Raw genomic sequence first — 14,814 nt, forward strand, 5'->3', positions numbered from 1 at the left:
CCTTGACACTCAATATCCTAAAAACAAGAGAAAACCTAACAAATATAGAGAAAGAAAACTCAAAAGACTCCTAAAAAGTATAAGGAGTGGATGCAAAAAGTCTCAAAATCACGAGTTATCACTTACTCAATATTATTGTTATACACCCATCCAGACGACCCCTTACGGATTTAAAAAAGGGAAGGGAAAATCAATTTTCTACTACAAAGTACAAATTATGTGAATGGAATACCCCGAGCACACACAGCACGAACCCAATTGTTTGCATTCTTTGTTAGTTTTGACCTTTTCTATTTTTGAAAAGATAAAATAATTATTATGTGTTGTAAATATTTAATGTGCATTAACTTGGAAACCAAGTTTAACTTGGAGACCAAGTTCACTCAGAAACCAAGTTTGATACACAGAATTAGTTTAGTAGCTTGGTGACCAAGTTACTTCTCGTCTATAAATAGAACGTTCATATATACATTTGTATATCAGTTCAAAGTTGAATAATGTATCAATCTCTCTCTATATATACTTGTTTTGGTGTATTTACTTTATAGCTTTTATTTTATAACATGTTATCAGCACGGGACTCTACCATCTCGAGCAAATACTTTGAAAGCCTCGAAGGTATTGACTTTCTTTTTCTTAATTGATGGCAAATCTTTCTAAAAGCAAATTTGTTGCCTTAGATATATCTGGCAAAAGCTGCCTATCTTGGGTTCTTGATGCCGAAATTCATCTTGATGCGATGGGTCAGGCAGGACCATCAAAGATAAAAATTAATGTAACGACCCGTCCGGTCGTTATTTAATATTTCGCGAAACCATGCCCAATTTAAGTCTAGGGTTGTAGTTAATAAGCTTCATAATATGTTTTAAGAGTTAGGAGTGGAAAAAATCAAGTTTGGAGGGGTTTGGAAAATTTCGGGCCAGAAATTAAGGCGGACCGCTATAGGGGTCAGTGGACCGCCGAAGCAGTACCGCTATAGCGGCCTTAGGACCGCCGCAACAGTGGCTGAAATTGTGTACTTAGTCTATTTTCTCTCCTTTTTCAAACATAAGACTCTCAAGGGCTGCTCCTAGGGTTCCTCATGAAAGAAAAACCATGGCCCCCAAGAAAAAGAAAACCATTTTAATCCCTTTTTCCACCCTTTCCTACGGGTAATATTCGCTCATGGATTCGGATGGAGGTCAAAAGACGAGCAAACTATAGAGAATCAAATATCTATTCGCCAAAGATGTAGGTTACGGTTTACTTTAGTTAGACTTTGATTAGCTAATCGTATATACACTTAGAGTTGACGGGAGACTGCATGCTTATGTCTTCGGACACGGAGTTTCGTTGGACGGACTTATAATGTGATTTAAATAGGGTATAATTAGGGCGATAATAATAAGGATTTAGTGCAGTAGAGAGTGATGTTGTCACTACGGAGATACCTCATATTTACTTGTTGCAACCCTAGAGGGGGTGAATTCCGTGTGTATATCTTATTGTTTAACATTTGTGTGGTTGTTTCCTTGGAATCAAGAGGTTGTATAAATTGAATTATATGGAGCTGGGTTTACATTACGACCATCAAGGGCTAGAATTATGATCAATTTGTCATGTAGTCTCGTGCATTGCATCTGCATTTGTTCATGCGAAAACACAAGTAACAGGCAAGGCTGAGTATGGCACTGTGTATCCAGCCTTGTGGCCGTGGGATTGAGTACTGGAATTACATATATGTATACGAATTAAAATCTGTGATCGAGGTTCGTTCCGGGTGAAGGTTTGTGCTCGGGTCCGAGGAGTATTCCGGAATGAGTGGTACATGGACACCATGGGTCCCCTGCGCAGTCATGGCTACTGAGCAAGGACATCAGCTAGCATGTATGTACAGCGAGTGAGGTTATTGTGGTAAATTTATACGGTTGTGGCATATGTGTTTGTGATGTTTGACATCTTAGTGATTTGATTGTGATTGTCCTTGGCTGACTCGTTGTGATTATTGATATTCATGTCTGTTGACTAGCTTGTTTCTTTCTATTGATTTTATGAAATATGCATGATACTAATCTTAGTCGACCTATGATGCTTACCAGTACGTGTGGTGTACTGATACTACTCTTGCTACGCCCTTTTGTGGTGTAGATGTGTTGCAGGTTTTAGCTGAAGTTTCGCCGCATGGTCTATCGAATATTCCCCTATTGCTTCGCCCATCTCACTTCCGGCGGAGGCTGTGTCAATTATTTTATCTTCTTGTATTTTAGGAGCTCTTGTACCTGTCTAGACTAGATCCCGGGGTTGTTGCGAATTTACTTATGTTGAAACGGGTCTATAATAAATGTCTATTTTAATTTTTATTATTTTTAATGATGATTGTCACATGCTCCTTAAGTGTCGGATTCTTTTAGGTAAGGGGTCGCCTACTAGTTCTCGTCGTATGGTAGGTGCCCGCATGACCTGTGGGTTGGGTCGTGACAATCAAGCATCAACTCAAGACTGTGCCAAGGCAACGTATTCCGCCATCATCTTGAGAGCTTGAAAATGAAATATCTCACTGTTAAAGATCCTATTATGCTGTGGAATAATTTGAAAGATAGATATGACCACGTGAAGATGGTTGTGCTTCCGCAAGCACATTTTGATTGGATCCATTTGAGGCTATAAGATTTTAAATCTATATGTGCGTATAATTCCGCCATGTTTAAATTTATTTTTCAGTTGAAATTATGTGGTAAAAATGTCACTGATCATGATATGCTGGAGAAAACATTCTCCAATTTTCCTACTTCGAGTATGTCCTGCAGCAGCAATACTGAGAGATGAGGTTCAACAAAATATTCTGAACTAATTTCACATATTCTAGTGGCTAAACTACATTTCTCGGGTCATAAGAGAATTAGGTCGATGTAGTTCGAACAAGGAAATGGTAAAATTTTGAGAGGTCCTCAAAATTTTGCCCCATTGTCTGGATTATGATAATACTGGCCTTACTTGTTATGGAGAAGAAATGATTTTAGCATGAATGGAATGAGTATGGTTGTGCTCGGAACTGAGCTATCCCTGAAAGAAATGGAAGTCAAGTTGGTGGGAAAAGAATAGGTTGTTGGAGTTTTGGGAAGGCTTGAGTTGTAGCAATTTTTGAGTGATCCTCAAAAATTTTGCCCCAGTGTTGTAGTTATGGTCACACGGGGTTTGGGATATAGAAAGGGTAGTAGTTTCAACATGAACGAAAATAGCTAGAATGGAATACGACTGGCTTAACTCTGAGTCCCCTACGTATTGAAGAGGATAGGAATTAATTCAGATGGGTTTTAAAGAAAACAAGAAGACAGAACATTTTGAGGGATCCTCAAAATTTGTCCCAGTGTCGAATTATGGTGACACTAGATGTTGTTAGAAGATGTGGTAAGTTTGGGGGGAGAAGATTGCTGATGAAAAAGATCTTGAAGATTGTTGATGAAAAAGATTTTGAAGAAGACGGGATGTACTTTTGCAGCCTCCTGATTATAAATGTGGCGGCCGCAACACACCCATAATCGAGACTCTACACAAATGCATCTATGTGTTGTCATAAGATCATATCAGCCCGTCGTAGAGGATTGACCCTCGAAATTGTCCCAGTATTGCATTATGATGACCTTGATGTGGGAAGAATTTGACTAAGTCTCCAGAATGTAGATTCTTAGAGAAAGTAACTATCTTCTTAAAAATTGAAAGAAAAACTGATTGGCGAGCTAAAGCGGAGAGCGGATTCATTGACTCTAGCTTGTGAGTTTGATGCCCTCATTAAGCGGGGTGCCTCAGTTCGTTGTGTCAAAGATAATTCCACGTTGTATTGTGTTAACCTGCAAAATATGTAAAGATACATGTGCAGTTCAAAGTTGTAATGTAATAATAATATAAAAAATAAAGGAAGAGATTGTAGACAAACTAGAATTGAAGTCCCCGATTCGCTGAGCTACTTCCGATTAGCGAAAACTTGACATAATTGAAATCTCCGATTTGCGAAGCAACCGTGTTGAAAACTATGATTTGCGGAGCAACTCATATTGTTTAATCTCTGATTTCCTGAGCGACTGAAATGTAAAGCTTCCAGCTGGCGGAGCAACTGTAATGTAAAGGCTCTCTGCTGGCGGAGCAACTGTAATGTAAAGGCTCTCGGCTGGCGGAGCAACTGTAATGTAAAGGCCCTCGGCTGGCATAGCAACTATAAAGTAAAGGCATCCGGCTGGCGGAGCAACTGTAATATAAAGGCTTTCGGCTGGTGGAGCAACTGTAATGTAAAGCTTCCGGCTGGCGGAACAACTGTAATGTAAAGGCTTCCCGCTGGCGGAGCAATTGTAATGTAAAGCTTCCACCTGGCGGAGCAATTGTAATGTAAAGACTTCCGACTGGCGGAGCAACTGTAATGTCAAGTACAACCTCCGATTGGCGGAGTTGTTGGTGAAGTTAGACTGAGGTCCCCGATTGGCGAGGTCATTAACGTTGTTAGACGGTATCCTCGATTAGCGAAGTTAGTTGACGCAATTAGATGGTATCTCTGATCGGCGAAGTTAGTCGCAGTTAGATTGTATCTTCGATTGGTGCAGTAAGTCGTAGTTAGATCGTATCTCCGATTGGCGGAGTTATTCGACGTAGTTAGAAGGTAGATCTCCGATTGGCGGGGTTAGTCGCAGTTAGATCGTATCTTCGATTGGCGGAGTTATTTAACGCAGTTAGAAGGTAGATCTCCGATTGACGAAGTTTTATTGAGGAACATGGCTGCTACGGGAGCCCCCATCTTCGAATAATCGACCTTTACTCTGCTCCTGGAGATATCTGCAAATATAAATGAAACGTTCAGAGGTGTATAAGCTAAGATAACAAAATAAAATAGGAGAAGGTTATTTTGGCTCATGATGCAGTGATAGATCTTGTGACGCCTTCGCTGGAAGCTCATTTCAATGTCCTCTCGTCCTAATTCTTGTCAATCCTGTGCTCAAAGGAAAATTCTTAGTTTGGGAGGAGGTGTTGATTTGTGTCGATCGTGGCCCTAGCCTTGTCACTTGAATCCTTTGAGCTTCTTCGGTTGCTGAGACCTCTGTCCAGAGACTTGGTAGGTGGAAAAGTACATAAATGCACTTGAAAAAAAATGGTTTTTAGAAATCAGATATGTATGTGTATATACTACGTATAAATGCAACAAAAATCTATCATTTGTTCCGAAACGCATTGAGCTTCTCCATTGTGACGCTTGCATCCAAACGGTGTCTTTGCATAGTCTGTTCTTCTGAGGACGCTTCTTCGTATTCAATCCAAGTGTCGTGATGTCTTCGATGATGAGACCGATCCTAATCTATGGTTACGTTACAAACAAAAGGGTTCCTAAGGGTATGACCGAACCTTTTGTGTTGCCTACGTATCCCAAATAGGAATCTGGTTTGTACGTAGTTTGGGGGCACAAATGAAAAGAAATGATATGTAATGTGATATGACAGAGCCTGACTCAGGCTGCCTACGTATCCAAATGGAATCAGGTCGTAACGTAGTTCAATTATAAAAGACGTACAGATATCGATAGCAAAAGGGCGGGCGGGGGGAGAATGGAAAAGCTGCCAACTAATTGTATGATAAATCTTGAGAGCTCGCTCCGATCATTCTCTGAGATAGTGTTTCTTCTGTAAAGATTTGTCAATGGTTGGTCGCCTTTCCTCGCCCCTGGTAGTGGGGAAAGGGACGCCTTTCTTCGTGTATTGATATCCCGGTAGCTTGTTGGCATCTATCTGTTGGACATTAGGTGGAGCTTCGATACGCAAGGGTAGGTACCGTATTGGATAGTATTTGCAGACATATCGTTAGCAAGAGTAAGGTGAGATAGATTAGTAGAAGAGACATTCGTGATCGGATTAGAAGCGTAGCTTGGATTTGGGCAATCGAAGAGATTCTCCGTGTTAGGCCATGGACCTTTTCGCGCTATTTTTTCCTTGATGTTGTTGTCTCATGTTTGCAAGGTCTTCAAACTATCACCGGTTGTGGGAAAATGCTTTGGCATTGTTACTTCGTTCTTGAAGTAGATTCCCGACGAATTTAGGCATTCGGTACAAGTCAACCTCAAAGTGGAATAATGCTTCTAGAGAAAAAAAATGCAATTTTTGTTGTTAATTATCGTGTTTAAATGCATGCCTAAGATGAATTTTAGTATGGAAATTCCACTTAGACTGAAGAAGATAGAGAATGCTATGAATTTGGTGAGTGAGAAAAGCTTGCATACAGAAGAGAAGGATGGGGAGTTAAACATCTCGGTCTTGGTTCGTATCAGATCCTGATTATAGCTGAATCTCGGAGCGTCCTCCGAGAATCTGCCCCCGCTTTTGGGAAGGCTTTCTTGATGTTTCCTTAGCGTGTTTCGAGATACTTTGACCAAATATCCTAGTCCTTTAGACCAACGCTTGTTCTTCAAGAATTTCACTCGCAACGTCTTATCATGGTTAGAAAAAGAGGGGAAATAAAATTTCCTATTCTAAGGGGACCGAGCCTTATGTAGGCTGCCTACGTATCCCGCCGAGGGAAATCAGGTCGCACGTAGTTCCAAGATCGTGCTCTCTTTAATGAGAGCGCGTTGCGTAGGGCGGATCTTGTCACTTGAGTCTTTCTTCATGCTTTTTCCCGTCTTTTCTCAATCAATTTTTTTTTAATACGGCGTATAACCCAAGAAAGTCTTGGACATTGAATTTCATATCCTATCGAAATATCTAAAGCGGTTAGCATATTTATGTCGAAAGGAGTAACGGAAGAAACTTTTGAGGCTACGTCCAATGGCCTCACGGGGTCGATCAACATTTCTGTGATATCAGTGATTTCTCATTCTATTCGGGTCACTCTGGGCTGAAGTCAGTCGATTCTGTCTTGTTGCGTTCTCGATTAGCTGCACGCGAATTCATCCTCTACTAGTTTAATCACTAGGATCTGACATGTTCCTGATGTTCAACTCAAATCTATTTTTCGAAGAAGAATAGCATATCGCCGATAAGAAGAAAGTCGTTGTGATATGATTGACGTTGCTAGAATAGTTGCGGTAGAATAGACTAATCATGTGTCGTTCGAAAGAATGTGAATGACTTAAAGAGATTGAGGGGATGCATGTAAGATTTGGATTTCATTGTGGAGCAAATGTGTTTCTAGGTTAGAAAACCAGTGAATTCTGAGGACCCATGATGGGTGGGTGGTGGGCTAAGAGAGTAAGTAGTCTTAGCGGATACTCTAGCACAATATGATGATTAGTTAAATCGTAATATGTCTAAGATATGTAAGTAACTATAAATTTAAACTAAACGATCCATCTTCCTGCAAAAGGAAGACAACGTTAGTACACTTGGTAGCAAAAGTTACGCAACAAAATAGATCACTCAGCAAGCAGTCTAAGCTAACAAACAAGTTACACAAAATATTACGCGTCCTAAATTTTTGCGGGACCTCTTTTTGCTGGAGGTAGGCTTATGTTGCACACAAACTGATGGTAAATGATCCATTTGACACATTTCGGATTCGAAACAAACTGTAAGCTCTTCATTAATAAGAGTGTGGCTTGAAAAGAGGTAAGGCCGAAGAAGTCTCAATGATTCTTATGAAAATACCAAGAGATGCCATGAGGGCGTTCGTTTGGTAATGAATAAGAGAAGCGCAAAGGTTTATAAGGAATGTAAGAGAGAGGAGAAACCTTATAAGGAATGTAAGAGAGAGGAGAAACCTTAAATCCACATTGCCGAAAGAGTGACACAACAAAGGATGTCAAATGAAGGCGGAGCTTTTAATAACTCCTCGTCTGTTGATGACTAGGAAAAAGGGGCGTCAAATGTAGATGAAGTTTTGAGAATTCTCCATGTTTGTTGACTCAAACAGGATGTTGGACGTAGGTGGAGTCCTTGAGAATACTCCACGTCCGTCGATTAAAAGGGATGTCAAACATAGGTGAAGTTTGAGAATACTTCACATCTGTTGACTAGAAAAGGACATCAAATGTAGGCGGAGTCTTGATAATACTCTATGCATGTTGACTCAACAGGATGTCGAACGTAGGCGGAGCTTTTAGACACTCTACATCCACAACATGGATGAAACTTTAAAGAAAGCCAACATGTTTGATTTGAATCCGTAGTGTCTAAATTTTGTGGATCGTTCTCATTGTTTTACACAAAAATATATGTTGTTAGGTCTCGAACCTTTTGACACAAGGGCGGTTTCCTATTTGCAGCGACAATACCTTGGATTGTCCTGCCTTAGGTGTATGCAGCATGACCTAAAACTTTCTAAGAGTAGATTATTTTTTCTAGATTTTGAGAGTGGGACCGGACAACTGCGAGGTGGCTCGGAGTTAGACTCGTAAACCGACCTCTGAAACTAAAGAATTTGAAAGAAATTCGGAGAAGCACAACTCGCGTGTACATTGTGTGTATGTGTACGACCAAGACTCGATAGGAAGTGTGATGACAGTGTAAGGAAAGCAGTAACATGTAGTGTTTTTCAACCAAATAAGGAATGCAAGTTTGGCTTTGGCTTGCGTCCTTTCAAATATAGCAGTGAAGCAATTAATAATATGTAAATAACAGGTAATAACAAATACATATAAATAAACAAGAATCTCTCAAGTATCTACTTCTTAAACTAAGTCTGCTAAAGTCAAAACCTAAGTTATCCCCAGCGGAGTCTCCATGCCGTTATGCCCTATTTTTAACGGATTAAAACTAGTTCACAACTTATGACTATGTTTCCTCTGGTTTTGAAAATTTTCAGAGTCGCCACCTAATTTTAGGAAATATTAGGAAACCATTTGTAAAAAATGTAAAATCCATTTTTTAGTCTTTGAAATCGGTGAGATTCTAGATAAGGGTTTTATTTACCCCGAGGGGAAGGTGTTAAGCATCCCTCAGAGCCTATTCGAAGACAGTCTTTAAACTTAGCTTAATTAACACTAGAGGGGGATTATTTAATTATTTATTATTTATTATTACCTATTTAAAGAATTGCGGAAAGAAACTAATTTCTCAAAACTATTCTAAGATATAAAATAGAAATTTTAAAGTCATTATAATCATGTAAATAAAATGTATTTATGTGTAGAAATGATTAGTGAGGAAATATATGCACATTTATCTTAAATAAGTATGTGTATGTTAATTTGAAAAGAAGGTATATTTTTATAAGAAAATAATGTATATATGCAAAATTTATATTCTGTGAAAAAAGGGTATATAATGGTTTAAAAATAGCTATTTGTGATATGGAAATAATATATATGTATACACGTGATGAAAAGATGATTAAAGGAATTACTGAAAATAAGATAGTATATGTATGTATGCGTGTATATAAAAATAGTATATACGTATACTCATGGTAAAGGAAAATAATTAATACGAGATGTATATGTGCATGTGATGAGAAAAATCATTAAAGGAATACATGTAAAATAATATCTTTGTATATAAAATAGAGTATATACCTTGTAGTTCTTGAAAATATTTAGGCCACTATACTTGGGCCCTGATAGGAATCCTTGTATTACATTTAGCCTGCTCAAAGTGTTAGTACAAATTGAATTCTAAAAAGTAGAGATTTGTTTGGACTTTTATCTTTAAACATTTGGGCCAGATCCATTAAAGTGCAAAAACTCACTTTTTAACTACTGTTTTACCGAAATTTAGAGCCACTAAAATTCTTATTTTTAATCCTCTAAAACTAGCATTTTTTCTCACTTCTAAAAAATCCATATGTGAGCCTTTGCATATTCTATACCTAACTCTTACTTGAAACACTTGGAAAACATTGTCAACAAATTCTTTATTTGAAAAGAAATCTCCAGTTTCATCTTTTAAAAATCCCGATTTCCTTGCACCCTGAAAAGGTTGATATTATTTATGAGATTACTCTAATATGCCTTAAACCAAATAATCATGGTAGGATCAATATCCAAAAGGTAGGGCAAATGATGACTAAAATTACTGTCGTTACTTAGTCATTTCTCACGGGTTACGCTTGTAAGCAAGAATAGAAAGGCTACAAACACAAGCTTATAAATACAAACCACAAAAATGTTAGTCAAAAGTTGTAAACAAACATGTGCGTATGATAATATATAGACACAATAATTTTGAAGAAAGGAGAAGGGATATGGACTCGAGACACGAATGAGATGGGATTGCTAGCTCGAACAAAATCGCAGCTACTGTTTACTCCTAATTCCAGGCTGAACTTGGACTTGCCACAACTCCAATATTCTCCCAAGTGTGTTCATGCAAAAGAAAGAAGGAAAAGGAATTAGAAGCAGTCTTAACAAAAGAAATATAGTATGTTAGAGATGCAATACATACAGCTAGTTAATTCCACAACATGTCTTCAATACATAAAACTTTTCAAATGCAGGCTGCAACTTCTAATTCAAAAGAATAGGATAACAGTTAGCCAAAGATAAAAAGTAGTAAGACAAACTAACAACATTTAACCGAGACAATAGAAATGAATTCAGACACTTCCAGGTAACCAAAACACTTAGAGCCGACTATATCGGCTTATATATTTTAAAAGCTGTAACTGCGGCTTAGCAAAGTCAAAAAAAATAAGTCCCAAAGTGAGAGTCCAACTTATTTTTTTTGGCAACCACGTTTTCTCCTTATATGTGCTTTAGATAAACTAAGTTAAATGGGTCCAATTATTTTTTTGAGCTTATTTTAACCAAAAAATGACTTTTAAGATAAAAATACCAAAAACACTCAAAAAAGTTATGGAAACAAACACTTTATAAGCCAACTTATAAGCCAATCCAAACGGGCTCTTAGCAAGTAAAGGGAAGCCTACGTTGAAAGCATGCTTTTCCTAGTTTCAATAAGCTAAAATGATCCCAAAATACATGATTATATCATAACAAACTAACAATCATCCTATCTTGTGTTCAAATCCTTCTTTCTCACAGAACCTAATAACCAAATGACATAAAAGACGTCGCTATCCCAGGTTTGTAGAAAGGATTGTTGATTTTCTTATATTTTTTTTTTTTTTAGGATTTGTTAGCCATGACTTTCCAGAACATCAAAGCCCAAAATTTATAACAAGCTTTAACAAGAATGGAAACCTTTCGTCAAGTAAAACACATTTTTTAACAATGTACTATAACAAATTCTATCTTAAAGTAATCCCTGTTAAAAGTAATTCTAAACAAAAGCATAGCGGGACTATTGCAAGCATAACCTCAAATCTGTCCAACCAAATTATTCTAAAGCGCCAGAGCTCACATGAATATCCCCTTCGTCAAAATAAATAGAGATGAAGAAAACGAGACCAAAAAGTCACACTAAGTTCACACCTACAAAACTCGAAGCTAGCAATGGACTCACACAAAACTCTATATGTGTACAACTGGTTCCAGACACAACAGGTCTTAACAGCATGTAATTACATAACAATCCCAAAAACAAAGGGATTGCCTACTACCTTATAATTTCAATTCTGTTTCATGTGATAAAATCTCAAACTTGACCATTTGAACATTATAGGAAGCAAAGTTTAAAGATGTAAAGCTCAAAAGTACCGCACAAGCAATCATAGAATGTAAATCCACAACGCGCCTTCACTACTTGGGGGGATTTAGCTAAAGAGATATGCTACTAAGTTAAAAACCTTTCCAAAATCTTATAGTAGTGATTTTAAAACGAGAAGACTAAATTCACAACAAACCTACTCAAAATTTCAACATGAACCAATTAACACATACCTAAAACAAGGAAGATTTTAAAACCAATCTTGGCATTCTTACTGCCTCGTGACCTTATTTATATTTCAATATGCAGCATTTCAGAATTCATACTAACACTGGTTTAGACGCAGGTTTACATCCTAAAGGGTCGGCAAGTTGGCTTTTGAAACTCACAACTTACGCCAAAATCTTTATGTAATGTTTTCAGCTAGAATTATGATAAAAATAGTCCCTCTAGATTAATGGGTGGAGTTTTTTTTTTTTTAAAAAAAAAAAAAAAAGACAACAGGATGCTAGTATGTCTGAGAAGTTAGGCTGCCATTTTTTGCCAAGTGATGTTAGCTCATCTCAACCATTCTTGTAACAAACAGAAGACAAGCAGGTTCAAACAAACATAACTGAATAAATAATAAGAAAAATCACTACGTTTTCTTTTTAGTTTGATAACCTGAAAAATGAAATGTAAGCCGGGGACGAAGATGATTACTATCTTAGTTAGCCATATAATGAGAGCAACTTGAAAGACAGAGAAATTAGCCCAGCGACGAAGTTAAACACAGATTTGACGAATTTAATTTTCGCGAATCGGTAACTTTTTGGTTCAACCAAAAATGGTAACTTTTAAAAATGGTAACTTTTCTTTTTTCTCTAATCAAAACAGTAACTTTCCTAAACCTACAAGGCCATTCAAAACTGATTTATTTTAGTGACATTATAGCAAAGCGGTAGCATCCGAAACAGCTCTTATGTCTTATGAAGTTCTCATTAACCTTCCCCAAAAATAAATACAACAAAAGATCATAAATTCATGTGGAGAAACTGTGGGGATAGCGTGTGAACGAGCAGAAATAACAAACAAAGAACACAGCCCCCTTTTTTACCTGATAAGGATTCTCTGAAACACCTCATCAGACACAAAAAAAAAAAAAAAAAAAAAACGGGGGGTAGTTACGGCAGGTATGTTCCACTTTTAAAATTCATAATCTACCATTTTTTCTTGTCGCATATTGATTCCCCAAAACACAAAAAACAAAAAAAAAAAAAAAAAAAAATCTCATGAGTAATGTAAAACAACATTTTTTAGATGAAGTGAACACTATCGCACATAGTCGATTAGGTAGTTAACAATTCCTAACTGTAGTTCATATTCCTTAACCATTTTTATGCGACAAATTAGAGCAAATAAGGAAGTAACCGGGTTCAAGTCCACAGAATCAGACAAACAGCCACAACCATTGACCGATCACATTTCAGTCCGTTAAACCAAACAAACGACGAGAAATACTTGAACGACTACATTTCCACTTCTATTAAATTAAAGATTGAGAGAAGACGAGTGTGATTAACTTCTCTGGGACAGCGAACTGAGGCTATTATCGTCGTCGAGTCTTCGAATTCGCTCGAAGTAGTTTGTTGTTTAATGGAAAACTTGAAAGAAGATTTTGATAACCAAAAAAAAAAAAAAAAAAAAAATTAAGAGTTAACAATAGAATTTTCTGAGTGTTAAGAAGCTTAAAAAAATAGTGGGGAATTTTCAGTTGCTTATATTAAAGACAAGGGATCTCTTTTTTTTCAATTGTCGAACTTAAGGTAATTTTTGGCTGTCAAGAAAATTATGAAATAAAGGGATTTTTTCAATTGTTCACCTCTTTAACAGCCCATGGATGGTTGTATTTATAGCTGAAGGTTGGGTGTTTCAACAGCTTCTTCAAGAAGCTTTTTGCCTATGAATTTTGAATTAAAGGGGGGGAAATTCTGAAATTTCGAAAAAATGAAATGATGAAGAAAAAAAATTGACGGATTCTCACCTTTTAAGAGCGATTAGAAGGCTAGAGGTCTGAATCTAGTGGATTCTTCATGGTTTTAGGCTCCAACGGACTGAAAAGAGCCTTTACCCACCGGGTTGAAGGAGATCCGAGCATGAAACCAACGGTTCATTGCGCTCCTCTTCTATAGAGGTTTACATGACCTCCTATTGGCTCTGCCACCATGTCAATCAAAGGAAAAGGGTACATGGTAGCAGTGGAGGCGGCTATCGTGTTTGTCTGGCGGTCCGTTGGGCGTGGTGGTGGTGAAGTGAAGTGATGTGATGTGATGAGAGTATAAATTAGGGCTGTTTGGTTTTGATTGAACGAAAAATGGGTTGTTTAGTTCATTTGGTTGAAGTGAAGAGTTTAGGTGGGTATGGGCCGGGTAGGCGGGTTGGTGAATTGGGCTGGGGCAGTTGGGCCACAGATTTTGGTTAAGGGGAAAAGGGAATTGGCCCAACATTATGGGTAGATGATTTAATTTCTAATCCCTTTTTACTTCAATCAATTAATTAAAATATGCTTCTTTGTCCTAATTAATTCCCAAAAAATAAACACCTATATAAATTACAATGCAAGTAATTTAATATACGTATTTAGTTTAAAATAGAGCAAAAGATGATTAACATAGTAATAAATAGGATTAAAGGAAAATTTCCAACTCCAATATTGATATAGAAATACCAACACTATTTTTGAGTTATTTAATTATAAAGTATGATGTTTAGTAATTTTTAATAATAAAATAGTATGTTTGGTAATTTTCAAGAAACAATAAAAATGATCTTAAATTAGAGAAATAACATCTCGAAAATTAGTGTAGTAATTAATTAAAATATTCCAAACTCATTTTGGGGAATTTTCAGGACTGAGAAGCATAGTGAAATTAATTAAACGAAAAAGAAGGGCCAAAATTGGGTGTCAACAGACTATACGGAAATTCCTAAAATTTTGTTTAGATCAATGACCAATCATGAAGATATTTGTGTGATTGACAGTGGAAAAACGCATGCCATATTCAAAGATGAGAAATACTTTTCTGGCAATTTGAAATAAATTGAAGGCTCCTAAAGAGCTACTATATTTCTGCATAAGGGGACGAAACTTGTTATAGAAGATGCATTATTCTCTTCTAAATCCTCAAAAAACTTGTTAAGTTTCAAAGAAATCTACAGTAATGGGTCTCATGTTGAGACATTAAATGAAATAAATAATGAATATCTTGGCATTACAAAGAATGTCTCCGGCCAGAAATATATTTTGGAGAAATGACCAACTTTGTCTTCTGGCCTGTATTAT

This window comes from Lycium ferocissimum, chromosome 6, assembly GCF_029784015.1.
Source record: "Lycium ferocissimum isolate CSIRO_LF1 chromosome 6, AGI_CSIRO_Lferr_CH_V1, whole genome shotgun sequence".
NCBI classification, from domain to species: Eukaryota; Viridiplantae; Streptophyta; class Magnoliopsida; order Solanales; family Solanaceae; genus Lycium; species Lycium ferocissimum.